At 38.0% G+C, this 19,586-nt stretch overlaps 1 protein-coding gene across 3 annotated transcripts in view; it reads left to right on the plus strand.

Annotated features, from left to right (window-relative positions):
- Positions 1-19,586, plus strand: part of LOC111558779 — a 219,499-nt gene that overhangs the window by 101,084 nt on the left and 98,829 nt on the right. Inside the window, exon 3 of one of the 3 annotated variants that reach the window (XR_006593317.1) lies at positions 17,089-17,300. The exons of the other annotated variants lie outside the window; for them this stretch is intronic. The gene's annotated coding sequence lies outside the window, so the exon portion shown is untranslated. The remainder of the gene's footprint in view (positions 1-17,088; positions 17,301-19,586) is intronic. 3 annotated transcript variants of the gene reach the window in all.

Here is a 19,586-nt window from a genome sequence, read left to right on the forward strand (position 1 = left end):
TTATATTACAAAGCCCTAGTGATCAAGATAGTCTGGTACTGGCACAAAACTAGACACATACATAGATCAGTGGAACAGAATAGAAAATCCAGAAATAAACCCACAGTTATATGGTCAACTAATCTTCAATAAAGCAGGAAGGAATATGCAATGGGAAAATGAGAGTCTATTCACCAAATGTTGTTGGGAAAACTGGAAGGAAACATGCAGAAAAATAGCGACCACATTCACACATCATACATAGAAATAAAGTCAAATTGGATTAAAGGCCTCATTGTGAGACAAGAAACCATTAAAACACTAGAGAAGAACACAGGCAGTAACCTCTTTGATTTTGGATGTAGCAACTTCTTCCTACATATGTCTCTTGAGGCTAGGGAAAGAAAAGCAAAAATAAACTATTGAGACTTCATTAGAATAAAAAGATTTGCACTGTGAAGGAAACAATCAACAAAACTAAAAGGCATGGGAGAAAATATTTGGAGATGAATTGTCTGATATTGGGTTAGTATCCAAAATATATTAAGACCTTATACAACTCAAGACCCTCCAAAAGGGATAATCCAATTAAAAATAGAAGACAAGAATAGACATTTTTCCAAAGAAGACATATGGATAGCCAATAGACACATGAAAAGATGCTCAACATCTCTCATCATCAGGGAAATACAAACCGAAACTACAGTGATATATCACCTCACGCCTGTCAGAATGGCTAAAATCTACAACACAACAAACAAGAGGTGTTGACAAGGCTGTGGAGAAAGGGGAATTTTCTTGCAGTGTTGGTGGGAATGCAAACTTGTACAGTCATTCTGGAAAACAGTATGGAGGTTCTTCAAGAAGTTAAAAGAACTACCCTAGATCCAGCAATTGCAGTAATAGGTATTTACCCAAAGATACAAAAAAAATACTAATTTAAGGGATATATGTACCTTAATGTTTATAGCAGCCTTATCTTCAATAGCCAAGTTATGGAAACAACCCATGTGTGCATTGACTAATGAATGGATAAAGAAGATGTGGTATAGGGGTGCCTGGGTGGCTCAGTTGGTTAAGCTTCCAACTCTTGATTTCAGCTGAGGTCATGATCTCATGGTTCGTGTATATGAGCCCTGTGTCAGGCTCTGTGCTGGCAGTGTAGAGCCTGCCTGGCATTCTTTCTCTCTCTTCCTCTCTCTCTCTGCCCTCCCCTGCTCATGCACGTGTTCTCTCAAAATAAATAAATGAACATTTATTTTTAAAAAAAGAGTTGGTGTATATATACAATGGAATATTACTCCAGGATGAAAAGGAATGAAATCTCGCCTTTTGCAGCAACATGGATGGAGAGTATCATGCTAAGGGAAGTAAGCCAGTAAAAGAAGGACAAATACCATATTATTTCATTCATATGTGTAACTTATGACAGAAAACAAAGGAGCAGACAGGAGAAAAAAAGAGGCAAACCTACAAACAGACTTTTAACTATAGGGTATAACCTGATAGCTACCAGAGTTTGGGTGCGTGAGGAGATAGGTTAAATAGGTGATGGGATTAAGGCATGCACTTGTGATGAGCACAAGGTATTGTATAAAAGTGTGGAATCAGCATATTGTACATCTAAAACTAATATCATGCTGTATGTTAAGTGGTGAAATTTAAAAATTTTTTAAATGATTTTTTATTTTTGATACAGAGAGAGACAGAGCATGAACAGGGGAGGGGCAGAGAGAGAGAGAGGGAGATACAGAATCTGAAACAGGCTCCAGGCTCTGAGCTGTCAGCACAGAGCCCAACGCGGGGCTCGAACTCACGGACCGTGAGATCATGACCTGAGCCGAAGTCGGACACTTAACCGACCAAGCCACCCAGGCGCCCCATGTTAAGTGGTGGAATTTAAATGAAAACTTTAAAAAGTGCAGGACCAAATGGATTCACAAGTATTTTCTACATTTAAAAGGAATTAATATCAAAAATAAAAATAGTTAATACCTACTCTCCTAAAACTATTCCAAAAAACAGATAGGCATGGGAAAGTACCAATTACACTCTGTGAGGCTAGCATTACCCTGATACTAAAACCAAAGACATCACACACAAAAAAGAAAATTACAGTTGAATATCTAATGAACATTGATGCAAAAAATATTCAACAAATATTGTCAAACTGTATTCATCAACCCACTAAATGGATTGTTCACCATAATCAAGTAGCGTATATTCCATGGATGCAAGATTGTTCAATATTCACAAATCAATCAACATGATCAGTCAACATGCCATATCAACAAAATAAAGGAAATAATCATAATCATCTTGATAGATGCAGAAAAAGCATTTGACAAGATTCAGCATGTGTTCATGATAAAATTCAGCAAAGTGGGTTTAGAGAGAATTTACCTCATTATAATATCTGTATAAGCATAGTTCTAACATTATACTCAAAGGTGTAAAACTAAGAGCTTTTTTTATGGGGTCACAAAGAAGACAAGAATGTCCACTTCTGCCACTGTTATTTAACATAGTAATAGGACTCCTAACAGCAATCAAAGAAGAAAAATAAATAAGAGGAATCCATATTGGTAAGGAAGAAGTCAAAGTGGCTCTATTTCTGGATGACATGACAGTATACCTAAAATACCCAAACAACTCCAGGAAACTACTAGAAATAATGAATTCAGTAATGTTGCATGATACAAAATTCTATATACTAATAATGAAGTAACAGAAAGGGGAGTTTAAAGAAGTTCCAATTACAGTTGCATCAGAAAAATAAAATAGTTAGGAATGAATTTAACCAATAAGATGGAAGACCTGTACTCTGAAAACTATAAAACATTGTTGAAAGTAATTGAAGACGACACAAATAGAAAGATGTTCCATGCTCTGAACTGGAAGATTTTGTAGTGTTATGCCTTTACTCCCCAAAGTAATCTACAGATTGAATGCAAATCCTAACCAAATACCAACAGGATTTCTCACAGAATTAGAAAATATTCTATGAAAATCTGTATTTCACTACAAATGACCTCAAATAGCTAAAGCTATCTTGAGAAAGAAAAAGCTGGAGGTTAATAATCCCATATTTCAATATGTATGACAAAGTGGTAATAATCAAAATAGTATGGTGCTGGCACAAAAGTTGACACAGATCAATAGAACAGAATAGAGAATTCAGAAATTAACCCATGCTTATATGGTCAATGATTATATGACATAGGAGGCAAGAATATAAAATGAGGAAAAGACAGCGATTTCAATAAATGGTGCTGTGAAAACTGTTCATTAACATGATAAAGAATGAACCTGGACCACTTTCTAACAGCATGCACAAAAGTAAACTCAAAGTGTATTAAAAATATAAATGTGAGACCTGAAATCACAGAAATCTAGAAGAGAACACAGTAATTTCTCCAACATCTGCCATAGCAACATTTAAAAGATGTCTCTTAAGGCAAGGTAAATAAACAAAAATAAATTATTGGGAGTACATCAAAAGAAAAATTTTTGCACAGCAAAAGAAACCACCCATGAAACAAAAAGCCAACCTACTGAATGGGAGAATATATTTGCAAATAATATATCCGATAAGGGCTTGATATCCAAAATATATAAGGAATGAATACAACTCAACACCACATAAATGAACAACCTGATTAAAAAATGAGCAGAGCAGCTGAACAGACATTTTTCCAAAATAGGCATACAGCAGACCAACAGACCCATAAAAAGATGCTCAACATCACTAATCATCAGGGGAATACAAATTAAAGCCACAATGACTTATTACCTGACAAGTGTGAGAATAGTCCAAATAAACACAAGAAATAACAAGTGTAGACAAGGATGTGGAGAAAGAGAAACCTTCATAATGTTTCTGAGAATGTATATTGGTACAGCCACTGTGCAAAATAATATAGAGATCCCAAAACTCATTAAAAGTAGAATTATGATATGATCCAGTGATTCCACTACTGGGTATTTTCCCAGCAAAAATAAATATGCACCCCTATGTTGATTCCAGCATTGTTTGTTTGTTTGTTTGTTTGTTTGTTTGTTTTATATTTCAAGATTTAATTTAAGTTCTACTTAGTTAACATATATGGTAAAATAGGTTTTGGGTGTAGAATTTAGTGATTCATGGGGCGCCTGTGTAGCTCGGTTGGTTAAGCATCTGACTCTTGATCTCTGCTCAAGTCACAATCTCACGGTTCCTGAGTTTGGGCCCTGCATTGGGCTCTGCACTGCAGCGTTGAGCCTGCTTGGGATTCTCCCTCTCCCTCCCTCTCTGCCATTACTTTCTCTCTCTCTCTCTCTCTCTCTCTCTCTCTCTCTCTCTCTCTCAAAATAAATACACTAACTAAAAAAAAAAAAGAATTTAGTGGTTCATGACTTACATATAACACCCAGTGCTCATCACAAGTGCCCTCCTTAATACCCATCACCCATTTAGTCCATACTCCTCCCACCACCCTCCACCAAACCTCAGTTTGTTCTCTCTTGTTAAGAGTCTCTTACGATTTGCTTCCCTCTCTTTTTTCCCCTTCCCATATGTTCATCTGTTTATGTGTCTTAAATACCAGATATGAGTGAAACCATATGTAATTTGTCTTTATCTGACTTATTTTACTTAACATAATATACTTTAGCTCCATCAATGTCATTGCAAATAGCAAGATTTCTTTCTTTTTTATGGCTAATATTTCATTGTGTGTGTGTATATATATGTGTGTATATATATATATATATATATATATGCTACATATTCTTTATCCATTCATCAGTTGATGGACATTTGGGCTCTTTCCATAACTTGGCTATTGTTGATAATGTTGCTATAAACATGGGGTGCCTGTGCCCCTTCAAATAAGTACTTTTGTGTCCTTTGGGTAAATACCTAGCAGTGCAATTACTGTGTTGTAGGGTAGTTCTACTTTTAACTTTTTAAGGAACCTCCACACTTTTCCGGAGTGGCTGCAGCAGTTTTCATTCCCACTAAGTGTAAGAGAGTTCCCCTTTCTGTGCATCCTCACTAACATCTCTTGATTCCTGTGTTGTTAATTTTAGCCATTATGACAAGGTGTGAGGTGGTATATCATTATGGTTTTGATTTGTGTTTCCTTCATGATGAGTGATATTGAGCATCTTTTCATGTGCCTGTTAGCCATCTTCCTGTCTCTTTGAAAAATGTCTGTTCATGTCTTCTCTTCATTTCTTGACTTGGATTAGCTATTTTTGGGGTGTTGGGTTTGATAAGTTCTTTATAGATTTTGGATACCAATTCTTTATCAGATATGTCATTTGTAAATATCTTCTCCCATTCCACTGCTTGTCTTTTAGTCTTGTTGTTTGTTTCCTTCACTGTGAAGAAGCTTTTTATCTTAATAACATCCCAATAGTTCATTTTTTTCTTCTTGTTGCCTTTGCCTTCAGAGATGTGTCTAGTAAGAAGTTGCTACGGCCAAGGTGAAAGAGGTTGCTGCCTGTGTTCTCCTCTAAGATTTTGATATTTTCCGGTCTCACATTTAGGTCGTTCATCCATTTTGAATTTATTTTTGTGTGTGGTGTATGAAAGTGGTCCAGTTTCATTCCTCTGAATGTTGCTGTGCAGTTTTCTTAACCCCGTATGTTGAAGAGACTGGCTTTTTTCCATTGGATTTTTTTTTTCCTGCTTTGTCGAAGATGAGCTGACTTCTTCCACGGTTGGGTCCATTTCTGGGTTTTCTCTTTTGTTCCATTGATCTGCTTTTGTGCCAGTGCCATGTTGTCTTGATGAGTACAGCTTTGTAATATAGGTTGAAGTCCAGAATTGTGATGCCTCCAGCTTTGCTTTACTTTTTCAAGATTGCTTTGGTTAGTCGGGGTCTTCTGTGGTTCTATACAAATTTTAGCATTGTTCATTCTAGCCCTGTGCAAAGGGCTGGTGGTATTTTGGTAGAGATTGCATTCAATGTGTAGATTGCTTTGGTGTCAGTATAGACATTTTAACAATATTTCATCTTCTATTCAATTAGCATGGAATGTTTTTCCATTTCTTTTTGTTCTCTTCAATTTCTCTTATAAGTGTTCTATAGTTTTCAGAGTACAGATATTTTACCTCTTTGGCTAGGTTTATTCCTAGGTATCTTATTGTTTTGGTGCAATTGTACACAGGATTGATTCCTTGATTTCTTTTTCTGCTCCTTCATTGTTGGTGTATAGAAATGCAACAGATTCCAGAATGTTGATTTTATATCCTGCGACTTTGCTGAATTTGTGTTCTAGTAAATTTTTGGTGGAGTCTTGTGAGTGTTCTACAGTAGAGTATCATGTCGTCTGCCAAGAGTGAAAGTTTTACTTCTTTCTTAATCATTGGATGCCTTCTGTTTCTTTTTATTATCTGATGCTGTGGCTAGGACTTCCAGTACTCTGTTAAAAAGTAATTATGAAAGTGGACATCCCTGTCTTGTTCCTGATTATAGAGGAAAAGTTCTCAGTGTTTCCCTATTGAGGATGATATTAACTTCAGGTCCTTTCTGCATGGCCTTTATGATGTTGAGGTATGTTCCTGTGATACCTACTTTGTCGAGGGTTTTTATCAAGAATGGATGCTGAAAAAAAAAAAAGAATGGATGCTGTATTTTGTCAGATGTTTTTTCTGCATCTATTGAGAGGATCATATGGCTCTTGCCTTTCTTTTATTAATGTGGTATATCATATTGATTGATGTGTGGATATCGAACCACCCCTGTAGGCCCAGAATGAATTCCACTTGATCTTGGTGTAGAAGTCTTTTTATGTACTTGTTGGATTCAATTTTCTTGCATCTTGTTGACAATTTTTGCATCCATGTTCATCAGGGATACTGTCCATTTTAACGGGGTCTTTGTCTGGTTTCATGATCAAGGTAATGCTGGCCATGTAGAATGAGTTCGAAAGATTTCCTTCCACTTCTATTTTTTGGAACAGTTTAAGAAGAATAGGTATTACCTCATCTTTAATTGTCTGGTAGAATGCCCCTGGGAGCCCATCTGGCCCTGGACTTTTGTTTGTTGGGAGACTTGATAACTGATTCAAATTCTTTTCTGGTTATGGGTCTGTTCATATTATCCATTGCTTTCTGTTTTAGTTTTGGGAGTTTGTATGTTTCTAGTAATTTATCCATTTCTTCCACATCACCCATTTTTTTAGCATATAATATTTAATAATATTCTCTTACAATTGTTCGCATTTCTGTGTTGTTGATTGTGATCTCTCCTGTTTCATTCCTGATTTTATTTATTTGGGTCCTTTCTCTCTTCTTTCTAACAAGTCTGGCTAGTGGTTTATTAATTTTATTAATTCTTTCAAAGAACCAGCTCTTAGATTTGTTAATTAATTCTACTGGTTTTTGTTTGTTTCTACATCGTTTATTTCTTCTCTAATCTTTATTATTTACCTTTTGCCTGTGTTAGGCCTTCTTTGATGTTCCTTTTCTAGCTTTGGGTGTAAGGTTAGGTTGAGTATTTGAGAATTTTCTTGCTTCTTGAGGTCTGCCTGTATTGCTATTTACTTCCCTCTTATGACCACCTTTCTTGCATCTCAGAGGTTTTGGACTGTCATGCTTTCATTTTCATTTGCTTCCATGTATTTTTTAAATTCTTCTTTAATTTCCTAGTTAACTCATTCATTCTTTATTAGGATGTTCTTTAACCTCATGTATTTGAGGGCTTTCCAATATTTTTTCTTGTGATTGACTTCAAGTACTTACAGCCTTGTGTCTTAAAATATGCATGGTATGATCTCAATCTTTTGTACTTGTTGAGGGCTGATTTGTGACCCATTATGTTATCTATTCTGGAGAATGTTCCATGTGTACTCTGAAAGAATGTGTATTCTGTTGTTTTAGGATAAAATGTTCTGAATATATCTGTTAAGTCTATCTGGTCTAGTGTGTCATTCAAAGCCATTGTGTTTCCTTGTGATTTTCTGCTTAGATGATCTGTCCAATGTTGTAAGTGGGGTGATTAAGTCCTGTACTATTATTATATTATTTTCAACTGGTTTCTTCATGTTTGTTATTAATGGATTTATATAGTTGGGTGTTCCAAGTTAGAAGCATAAGTATTTAAAATTTTTAGATCTTATTTGATAACCCCCTTCACTATGGCATAGTGTCCTTCTTATCTCTTGTTACAGTCTGTTTTAAAATCTAGTTTTTTTTCCTGGTTTAAGTATGGTTACTCTTTCTTTTGATGTCCATGAGTTTGATAAATTGTTCTCCATTCTCTCACCTTTAATCTTGGGTGTCTTTAGGTCTAAAATGAGTATTTTATAGGCAGCATATACACGGGTCTTGTGTTTTTTTTTTCTTTTACCCATTTTGATGCTCTATTTATTTGAATTGGAGCATTTAGTCCATTTACATTCAGAGTAATGATTGATAAATAAGAATTTAGTGCTGTTGTGTTACCTGTTAATTGTTGTTTCTGGAGATTTTCTGTGTTCCTTTTGTAGCTTTTTTTGCAGTTCGTCTTTCTTTCCCACTCAAAGGGTCCCCTTTAATATTTCTTGCATGACTGCTTTACTGGCCATGGACTCCTTTTAGTGTTTTGTTTGGGGAAACCTTTATCTCTCTTATTCTGAATTGAAGCCTAGTTTGATAGAGTGTTCTTGGATGCATATTTTTACCCTTCAGCACATTGAATGTATCATGCCACTCTCCTTTGGTCTTCCAGGTTTTTGTGTAGAGATCTGCTGTCAACCTTTTTTGTCTTCCTTTTTAGGTTAAAGATTTCTTTTCCCTTGCTGCTTTCAGGATTCTTATCTCTGCGATTTTTACTACAATATATCTTGGTATTTTGTGGCTTTTTTTTAATTTGATGGGCTTTCTCTGTGTCTGCTGGATTTGGGTATCTGTGTCCTTCCCCAGATTATGGAAGTTTTCAGTTATAATTTGCTCAGATATACCTTCTGCTCCTTTATCCCTCTTTTCTTCTGCAACTCCTATCATATGGATGTTATTATGCTTTATGGAGTCGCTGAGTTCCCTAAGTTTACATTTGTGATCCAACATTTTTATTTCCCTTTTCTTTTCAGCTTCATAATTTTCCATAATTCTATCTTCTCTATCATGGATTAATTTTCTGTTTCTTCCATCCTACTTGTCATTCAGTCAGTTTTGCATCTCAGTTATAGCCTTTTTTTTCTTTATTTTGGCCTGACTACTTTTTGTTTTTGGTTTTTTGGTTTTTTTTTTTTCCTCTGCAGTAAGGGATTCTCTAGTGTCTTGTATACTTTTCTCAAACAAATCTAGTATCCTTACAATTGTTGATTTAAGTTCTAATTCAGGCATGTTACTTATAGCTGTTTCAGTTAAGTCCGTCCTCATGACCTGTTCTTGTTCTTTACTTTGGGGTGAATGCCTCCATCTTGGCATTTTGTCTAGGTCACTGTTTTGTTTATGTGTGTTGGGAAAGCTTGTTATATTACTTGCTTCTGAGACTAATGACTATATTAAGAACAGGTCCTATATTATCCAGGGTCTGGCACTCCAGGAAGTCTCTCAGAGTGTGCACTATGTTTTGTTTTGGCTGCTGTTTCCCTCAGATCAGTTGTCTGCAGTTTCTCCTTGCCTTCAGTCAGGCCTGTTGGACCTTTTCCAGTGTATGGCATTTTAACTAGGTGTGCTAGTGTCTGCTTGTTTAAATTAGCCTGATCCTGTTACAACTAGAGCTGAAGCTTTGCAGCATTCTATGATCAGTAGACTTTGCATGTGTGAGAGGTTTGTGCTGGTCTTCTGAGGGACAGGCAATGCTGCATTGATTCTCAGGTGGACTTGCCCTAGTAAAGATGCACTTGCAGGGTGCAGGAAGGTAGAGCTTGGTGTAAGTCACTCCATCCTCCAATAGCGGCTCTTTGTTGCTCACTGAATTTGGTACTGCTGATGGGTGAGGGTAAAAAGCATTGCCCCACTCTCTTGTCCTCGGAACAAGGAGTTTGTGCTCACCATTCTTCAGGAAACCCTGACATAAGAGCAAACAATCTCCCCTCTAGTGTCCTAGGCTTCTGTCTGATCCCTGCATTCACCCTGTATTTGTCCATGCTGTCTACCCACCAGGTGGTGCAGTGTTCTGTATTTTATCTCAGGTGCACAGCTGAATTTCAAAACTCCCATGTTTTAGGGATCTGGCACATCATGGACCTGCGCTGATCCTCTGGAGGAGGATCTTGCCATGCTGTAGCTGGTTCTAGTGTGTCCCAGAAAAGCAATTGCTTGATCATGTACGGGATTGGAGTGTATGGTAATGCACAGCAAAAAGCTGGCAGAAAGGTTAGTTGCCCTCAACAGTGTGTCTGTTCCTATGCTAATAAACGGGGAAGAGTGTTTGCACCCTGCTGCTCTTCTGTCCCCTGAGCCACTGTGCCACCTCTTCCAAATGCATTTGAAGAAGGGAACTTTCTCTCTCAGTGAGACCCAGAAGGTACCCAGAGCACCCTGTCCGCTCCCGGGGATCTACCCTCCTTTCCCACAGCAGCACTGCTATTCCTGCCAGGCACCACCCAGTGATTGCATGGACTTCTAAAACGTCAGATTTTCATCTCTGCTGCTCATGAAGACTTGTGGTAATCAGCTGCTTCCATTTTCCCAGTTAGTTATTTTGGGGAAGTGTTTCTCTTGTGCAATCCCCTGCATACTGCTTTCTCTCTGTTTTTTTTTTTTTTCTCTCTCTCTCTTTCTCTCCTCTCTCTGATATCAAAGTTCCTTCCCCTCTGCAGCACCCATGGTTCTTTTTTTCCCCAGAATCATATCTCCACACCTCCTACTTTTTACAGTTTGACTTCTTTTCTCTCTGTAGCGCTGCAGTTTGTTTTCTCAGCATTCAAATAGATGTTTGGGTGTTTGGAATGATTTGATTTTTATCTAGTTGTGTTCCAGGGATGAAGCAAGCATAGGCTCCCCTACTGCTCCACCATTTTCTATTGTAGCATTACTTAGAAAAGCAAAGATATGAAAGCAACCTAGGTGTCTATTGGCAGATGAATCAATAAGGAACCTGTGCCATATACACACAATGGAATATTATGCAGCCATAAAAATGGATGAGAATTTGCCAGTTACCACTACATGGATGGAACTAGATGGTATTATGCTAGTGAAATTGCTTGTCTGAGAAAGTTAAATACTTATAATTTTACTCATATGTGGAATACAAAAATGAATAAACTAAAAGCAGAATCAAACCTGTGAATACGGAGAAACAACTGGTGGTTTCCAGGGGAGAAGGGGTTGGGAAAGTAGGCAAAATGAGTGAAGAAGAGTGGGAGATACAGACTTTCAGTTTTGGAATGAATGGGTCACAGTCATAAAAGGTGTTAAATAGGGAACACAGTCAGTGCTATCGTAATAACATATGGTGAAAGACGGTAGCCACACTTGTGGTGAACTAGCAAAATATGTACAGATTGTGAATCATCGTGTTGTACACCTGAAACGAATGTAACATACTGTGTGCCAACTCTACTTTAATTTAAAAAATAAATAAATAAAACCTCTGGGATGCAGCAATAGGAGTCCTAATAGGAAAGTTTTTAATGATAAAGAACTACATTAAAGAAAAAGATCTTAAGGAAATAAAGCGTACTTTTTTTTATTTCTCCACTTTCTTGGGGTTCACAAATACAAATTGAAAGGGTAAATTATGTTGAAGGACTGTTAGAAGAGCAGATTCACATGCACAAGTTTGACTTTCAGCATTCAGCTTGTAGAATAAAGGAGTCTATCCAGCAGGCTATAAAGCAAGTACTTGGAACAAAACCAGAATGATTAATAACTACAATAACTGAACTATATTTGGAGAGGTTATTACATAATTACAGTCATAATGAACACTACATAATCTCACTGTCTTACCATTGCAGTCTGGAAGGGCTTTTTGTTTGTTTGTTTGTTTTTATATAATTTAGTGTCAACTGGGTTTCCATACAACACACAGCGTTCATCCCAACCGGTGCCCTCCTCAATGCCCATTACCCACTTTCCCCTCTCACCGACCCGACATCAACCCTCAGCTTGTTCTTAGTATTAAAGAGACTCTTATGGTTTGCATCCTTCCCTCTCTGTAACTTTTTCTCCCACCCCCTCCCCCATGGTCTTCTCTTAAGTTGTTCAGGATCCACATAACAGGGAAAACATATGGTATATGTCTTTCTGCCTGACTTATTTCACTTAGCATAATACTCTCCAGTTCTATCCAAGATGCTACAAATGGCCAGATTTCATTCTTTCTCATTGTCACGTAGTATTCAATTGTATGTATAAACCACATCTTCTTTATTCATTCATCAGTTGATGGACATTTAGGCTCTTTCCATAATTGGGCTATTGTTTGTTGAAAGTGCTGCTACAAACATTGCTGTACAAGTGCCCCTATGCATCAGTACTCCTGTATCCCTTGGGTAAATTCCTAGGAGTGCTACTGCTGGGTCATAGGGTAGATCTATTTTTAATTTTGTGAGGAACCTCCACACTGTTTTCCAGAGTGGCTGCACCAGTTTGCATTCCCACCAACAGTGCAAGAGGGTTCCCGTTTCTCCACATCCTCGCCAGCATCTATAGTCTCCTGATTTATTCATTTCAGCCACTTTAACCGGCGTGAGGTGATATCCCAGTGTGGTTTTGATTTGTATTTCCCTGATGAGGAGTGACGTTGAGCATCTTTTCGTATGCCTGTTGGCCATCTGGATGCCTTCTTTAGAAAAGTGTCTACTCATGTCTTCTGCCCATTTCTTCACAGGATTATTTGTTTTTCAGGTGTGGAGTTTGGTGAATTCTTTATAGATTTTGGATACTAGCCCTTTGTCTGATATGTCATTTGCAAATATCTTTTCCCACTCCGTTGGTTGCCTTTTAGTTATGTTGGTTGTTTCCTTTGCAGTGCAGAAGCTTTTTATCTTCATGAGGTCCCAATAGTTCATTTTTCCTTTTAATTCCCCTGCCTTTGGAGATGTGTTAAGTAAGAATTGCTGCGGCTGAGGTCAGAGATGGGTTTTTTTCTGCTTTCTCCTCTAGGGTTTTTATTGTTTCGTGTCACACATTCAGGTCCTTCATACACTTTGAGTTTATTTTTGTGAATGGTGTAAGAAAGTGGTCTAGTTTCATTCTTCTGGATGTTGCTGTCCAGCTCTCCCAGCACCATTTGTTACAGAGACTGTCTTTTTTCCTTTGGATATTCTTTCCTGCTTTGTCAAAGATTAGTTGGCCATACATTTGTGGGTCCAATTCTGGAATCGCTATTCTATCCCATTGGTCTATGTGTCTGTTTTTGTGCCAATACCATGCTGTCTTGATGATTACAGCTTTGTAGTAGAAGCTAAAGTCTGGGATTGTGATGCCTCCCGCTTTGGTCTTCTTCTTCTTCAATATTACTTTGGTGATTCGGGGTGTTCTTGGTTCCATACAAATTTTAGGATTGCTTCTGCTAGCTTGGTGAAGAATGCAGGTGCAATTTTGATTGGGATTGCATTGAATATGTAGATTGTAGATTGCTTTGGGTAGTATTGACATTTTAACAATATTCTTCCAATCCATAAGCATGGAATGTTTTTCCATTTCTTTGTTATCTTCTTCAATTTCCTTCATAAGCTTTCTATAGTTTTCAGCATACAGATTTTTTACATCTTCGGTTAGGTTTATTCCTAGGTATTTTATGATTCTTGGTGCAATTGTGAATGGGATCAGTTTCTTTATTTGTCTTTCTGTTGCTTCATTATTAGTGTGTAAGAATGCAACTGATTTCTGTACATTGATTTGGTATCCTGCGACTCTGCTGAATTCATGTATCAGTTCTAGCAGACTTTGGGTGGAGTCTATCGGGTTTTCCATGTATAATATCATGTCATCTGCAAAAAGGGAAAGCTTGACTTCATCTTTGCCAGTTTTCATGCCTTTCGTTTCATTTTGTTTTCTGATTGCTGATTCTAGAACTTCCAACACTATGTTAAACAACAGCGGTGAGAGTGGACATCCCTGTCGTGTTCCTGATCTCAGGGGGAAAACTCATTTTTCCCCACTGAGGATATTAGCTGCGGGCCTTTCATAAATGGCTTTTATGATGTTTAAGTATGTTCCTTCTATCCCGACTTTCTCGAGGGTTTTTATTAAGAAAGGATGCTGTATTTTGTCAAATGCCTTTTTTTTTCCTGCATCTATTGACGGTGTCATATGGTTCTTATCTTTTCTTTTATTAATGTGATGTATCACATTGATGGATTTGTGAATGTTGAACCAACCCTGCAAGCCAGGAGTGAATCCCCCTTGATCATGGTGAATAATTCTTTTTACATGCTGTTGAATTCGATTTGCTAGTATCTTATAGAGAACTTTTGCGTCCATATTCATCAGGGATATTGGCCCATAGTTATCTTTTTTTCTGGTCAGTGTCTGGTTTGGGAAACAAAGTAATGTTGGCTTCATAGAAGCAGTCTGGAAGTTTTCTTTCCCTTTCTATTTTTTGGAACAGCTTGAGAAGGACAGGTATTATCTCTGCTTAAATGTCAGGTAGAATTCCCCAGGGAAGCCAAGTGGTCCACGACTCTTGTTTTTTGGGAGATTTTTGATACCTGATTCAATTTCTTCACTAGTTATGTGTTCAAATTTTCTATTTCTTCCCATTTGAGTTTTGGAAGTGTGTGGGTGTTTAGGAATTTGTCCATTTCTTCCAGGTTGTCCAGTTTGTTGGCATATAAATTTTTCGTAGTATTCCCTGATAATTGCTTGTATTTCTGAGGGATGGGTTGTAATAATTCCATTTTCATTCGTGATTTTATCTATGTGGCTCCACTCTCTTTTCTTTTTAAGAAGCCTGGCTAGAGATTTATGAATTTTGGTTATTTTTTTTCAAAAAAAAAAACTACAACAACTGTTGGTTTCATTGATCTGCTCTACTATTTTTGGATTCTATATTGTTTATTTCTGTTCTGATCTTTATTATTTCTCTTCTTCTGCTGGGTTTGGGGTGTCTTGGCTGTTCTGCTTCTAGTTCTTTTAGGTGTGCTGTTAGATTTTGTATTTGGGATTTTTCTTGTTTGTTGAGATAAGCCTGGATTGCAATGTATTTTCCTCTCAGGCATGCCTTCGCTGCATTCCAAAGTGTTTGGATTGTTGTATTTTCATTTTCATTTGTTTCCATATATTTTAAAATTTCTTCTCTAATTGCCTGTTTGGCACATTCATTCTTTAGTAGGATATTCTTTAACCTCCTTGCTTTTGGAGATTTTCCAGACATTTCCATGTGGTTGATTTCAAGGTTCATAGCATTGTGGTCTGAAAGTGTGCATGGTATGATCTCAATTCTTGTATAGTTATGAAGGGCTGTTTTGTGACCCAGTACGTGATCTATCGTGGAGAATGTCCCATGTGCAGTCGAAAAGAAACTATATTATGCTGTTTGGGGATGTAGAGTTCTAAGTGTATCTGTCATGTGCATCTGGTCCAATGTATCTTTCAAGGCCATTGTTTCTTTACTCTTTCTCTGTCTAGATGATCTGTCCAGTGTTGTAAGTGGAGTATTAAAGTCTCCTGCAATTACCGCATTCTCATCAATAAGGTTGCTTATGTTTATGATTAATTGTTTCATATATTTGGGTTCCTCCGAATTCGGTACATAGACATTTATAATTGTTAGCTCTTCCTGATGGATAGACCCTTGTAATTATTATATAATGCCCTTCTTCATCTCTTGTTACAGCCTTTAATTGAAAGTCTAGTTTGTCTAAGTATGGCTACTCCAGCTTTCTTTTGACTTCCAGTAGCATGATAGATAGTTCTCCACTCCCTCACTTTCAATCTGAAGGTGTCCTCATGTCTCCATCGTGTCTCTTATAGACAGAAAATACATGGGTCTTGGTGGGTTTTTTTCCATTCTGATACCCTATGTCTTTTGGTTGGAGCACTTAGTCCATTTACATTAGTTTTATTATTGAAAGATATCGGTTTAGAGTCATTGTGTTATCTGTAGTTTTCATGCTTGTAGTGATGTCTCGGGTCCTTTGTGGTCCTTGCAACATTTCACTCACATGGTCCCCCTTAGAATATCTTGTAGGGCTGGTTTTTGATGATGAATTCCTTCAGTTTTTTTTTGGGGGGGGGGGACCTTTTTCTCTCCTTCTATTCTGAGTGACAGATTTGCTGGATAAAGGATTCTTGGCTTCATATTTTTCCTCTTCATCACATTGAAAATTTACTCCCATTCTTTTCTGTCCTGCCAAGTTTCCACAGATAGGTCTGCTACTACCCTTATGTGTCTGCCTTTGTATTTTAAGGCCCATTTATCCCTAGCTGCTTTCAGAATTCTCTCTTTATCCTTGTATTTTGCCAGTTTCACTATGATATGTCATGCAGAAGATCGATTCAAGTTATGTCTGAAGGGAGTTCTCTGTGCCTCTTGGATTTCAGTACCTGTTTCCTTCCCCAGTTTGGGGAAGTTCTCAGCTATGATTTGTTCAAGTACACCTTGCAGCCCCTTTATCTTCCTTCTTCTTCTGGAATTCCTATGATATGGATATTGTTTCATTTGACTGAATCACTTAATTTTCTAATTTTCCCCTCGTGATACTGGATGTTTTAAATCTTTTACTCGGCTTCCTCTTTTTCTATAATTTTATCTTCTAATTCACCTATTCTCCCCTCTGCCTCTTCCATCCATGCTGTGGCTGCCTCCATTTTATTATGCACCTAATTTATAGCAATTTTTAATTCATCATGACTATTTTGATCTCTGTAGCAGTAGATTCTCTGCTGTCTTCTATGCTTTTTTCACGCCCAGCGATTAATTTTATGACTATTATTCTAAATTCTTGTTTAGTTAGATTTCTTATATCTGTTTTGATCAATTCATTTGTCGCTTCTTCCTGGAATTTCCTTTGAGGAGAATTCTTCTGTTTCATCATTTTAGCTATTTTTCTGTCCCTTACTAGTTTTAAAAGCTTTTCATGTGCTCTGCCCCTGGGAGCACTGCTATATTAAAGGGTGGGGGGTCATACACTGTCCAGGGCCTTGCCCTTCAGATGTTTTTTGAAGATTGTTACTTGCTCTCTGTTGTTGTGACTTTGGTTATTTTATTTCCCTACTCTTGGACCCTCCCCCAGGTGTGCTTTGATTTGTTCCTCGATGTAGCCCTGGAAAGGAAAACAACCAGAGAAACCAACGGGAAACAAAAACACGCAAACACACAGACAAATAAAGCAAACAAACAAACAAAAACAATCCAAAAGGAAAAAACCAGAAACACCATCTACAGGTAAAGAACAGGGTGGAGGCGGTGCTGATGGAAGAGCATATACAAAGACATAAATGACAGGTGAGGGGAAAAAGAAAAACATTAACCAGGCAGAGAGACTAAATGGCCTAATCCATAGAGAGAGAAAGGAAAATAAAGAAGGAGACAGAGAAGAAGAAATGAAGATAAAGTTAACCATACAGAGAAACTAGATGGCTTGATTATTCCAGAGAGAGGGAAAGGAAAGTAAAGAAGGAGGCGTAGAACCTGTTTCAAGAGAATGCATTAAATTTGTCTGCTTAAACAAACCAACAACCAGAGTAACCAGCCTAGAGGAGGGAAATGATAAGTAGGAGAAAAGAAGAATGAATATATCTAACTAACAAGAATTGTCCAAGAATTAATCCAGGGAATGCAGTAGTGCTAGTCTGGAGGAGGGGGCTGTCTGGTTCTTCAGTGTCTATCCCGCTCCAGTAGTCACCTGGCGGCAGAAGGCCGTGTTTTGGTGTAGGTGGGTCCCGCCTCCATTCTGGGCCCCATGGACCGATTCCTGAGGCCCAGCCTTGGTGGTGGTGGTGGGGGGGGGGGAGGGCAAAATGGCGACCTCCCAGTCTTTTCTCCACCGGCCCGGTGATCCAAATCACGTCTTTGGAGTTGTCCTCGCTGTGCTGTGGGCACAGACATGGCAGTCTGTCTCCCTCCCCCGACTCCCGTGCCCTGGCGCTTGGCTGGAATTCTAACTCCCACTCCGTGCACCCTGGCACTGGGGAAGCACCTCTCCATGTTGCCAGATATGTGGTTCTGGCTTGTTTTGTCCTGTCCCACAGCACTTCAGGGAGTGGACCACTTTCTCCTACTGCGGACTGCACCCCTGACCTAGACACTGAGCCTGGGGGTGACTCCCCTTCTCCCCAGGTGCGCTAACAGGGCACCTGGCCCCAGTCCAGAGAAAGCACCACAGTTAGAGATGGGATCCCTCTCTGTCCCAGTCAAAGAGGTTTTTATCTTGTCCAAAGACAGTACTACACTTCCCCAGCCTCTCTTTCTCTTCACTTTGTCTTTGCACAGAAGAGGATCCCTTCCCTCCATGCCTACTTGGCCCATTTTATCTCCCCCAGTTCCCAATCACCCACCTATGGCATGTCAGATTGTTCTGGTGTCTCCCTGATAGACTCAGTCTCTTTTCCTCCCAGCGGAAAGAGTTTATATAGAATGTGATAACACTTTAAAGACATGTTATGGATTCATTATTAGCTTCCAGAATGTACAAAACACTAATATGGTAATATCGAAGCACAAATAACTCAATAGAAGAATGGTCAAAGAAAGACAACTCTTATAATAAGAAGAAAGACAAAATATAAATGTTCAATAATAATAATAAATTGACTTCATTACTATCACGGGAATATAATTCAACATGAGAAACCACTTTTAGCCGATCATACTTCCAATAATTAAAAGTCTCCATCATCTTCAATTTTAAGAAAGATGTGGTGAGATATACACTGTTTATGAGAGTGTAATTTTTTAATGTTTATTTTGAGATGGAGACAGAGAGAGAGCGCAAGTGGGGAGGGGCAAAGAGAGAAGGAGAGAGAGAATCCCAAGCAGGCTCCGTGCTGTCAGTGAAGAGCCCAGCATGGGGCTCGATCTCACAAACCATGAGATCATGACCTGAGCCAAAATCAAGAGTTGGACACTTAACTGACTGAGCTACTCAGGCTCCCCGAGATTGCAATATTTAAAACTATTTTAGCAATATCAAAACTTTAATGTGTACGCTCTTTGATACATATTTTTTGTGGAAACCGTGAAAATACTCCTACATATGAACAAATACACTTTAATAAAGAAAAGTTGTATGGGTACTAAATGCTTTTTACTAGAAGAATTATTAATAATTATCCTTTCATACAATGTAGTGTCATGAAGCAGTTGAAAAAATGGGAAAGTTCTGTTTTGATATAGAAAATTCGTTGTGGGTGCCTGGGTGGCTCAGTTGGTTGAATCGGACTTTGGCTCAGGTCATAATCTCAGAGTTAGTGAGTTCGAGCCCTGTGTCAGGCTCTGTGCTGACAGCTCAGAGCCTGAAGCCTGCTTCAGTTTCTGTGTCTCTCTCTTTTTCTCTGCCCCTTCCCCACTCATGCTCTGTCTCTCAAAAATGAATAAACGTTAAAAAAAAGAAAGAAAAATCATTGAGACATTATTAATTGGATCTAAACAATTAGGAGAATAGTATGTATCGTATGATCTAATAATTTATCAAATCCTCTTATCTAAAACTTTACATTAGTGTAAATACTATCTGTGTATACATTTAAATGCATAGAAAAATGTCTCGAAAGTACCGATACTTGTGTTTTC

Source organism: Felis catus, chromosome X (assembly GCF_018350175.1).
Source record: "Felis catus isolate Fca126 chromosome X, F.catus_Fca126_mat1.0, whole genome shotgun sequence".
Classification (NCBI taxonomy): Eukaryota; Metazoa; Chordata; class Mammalia; order Carnivora; family Felidae; genus Felis; species Felis catus.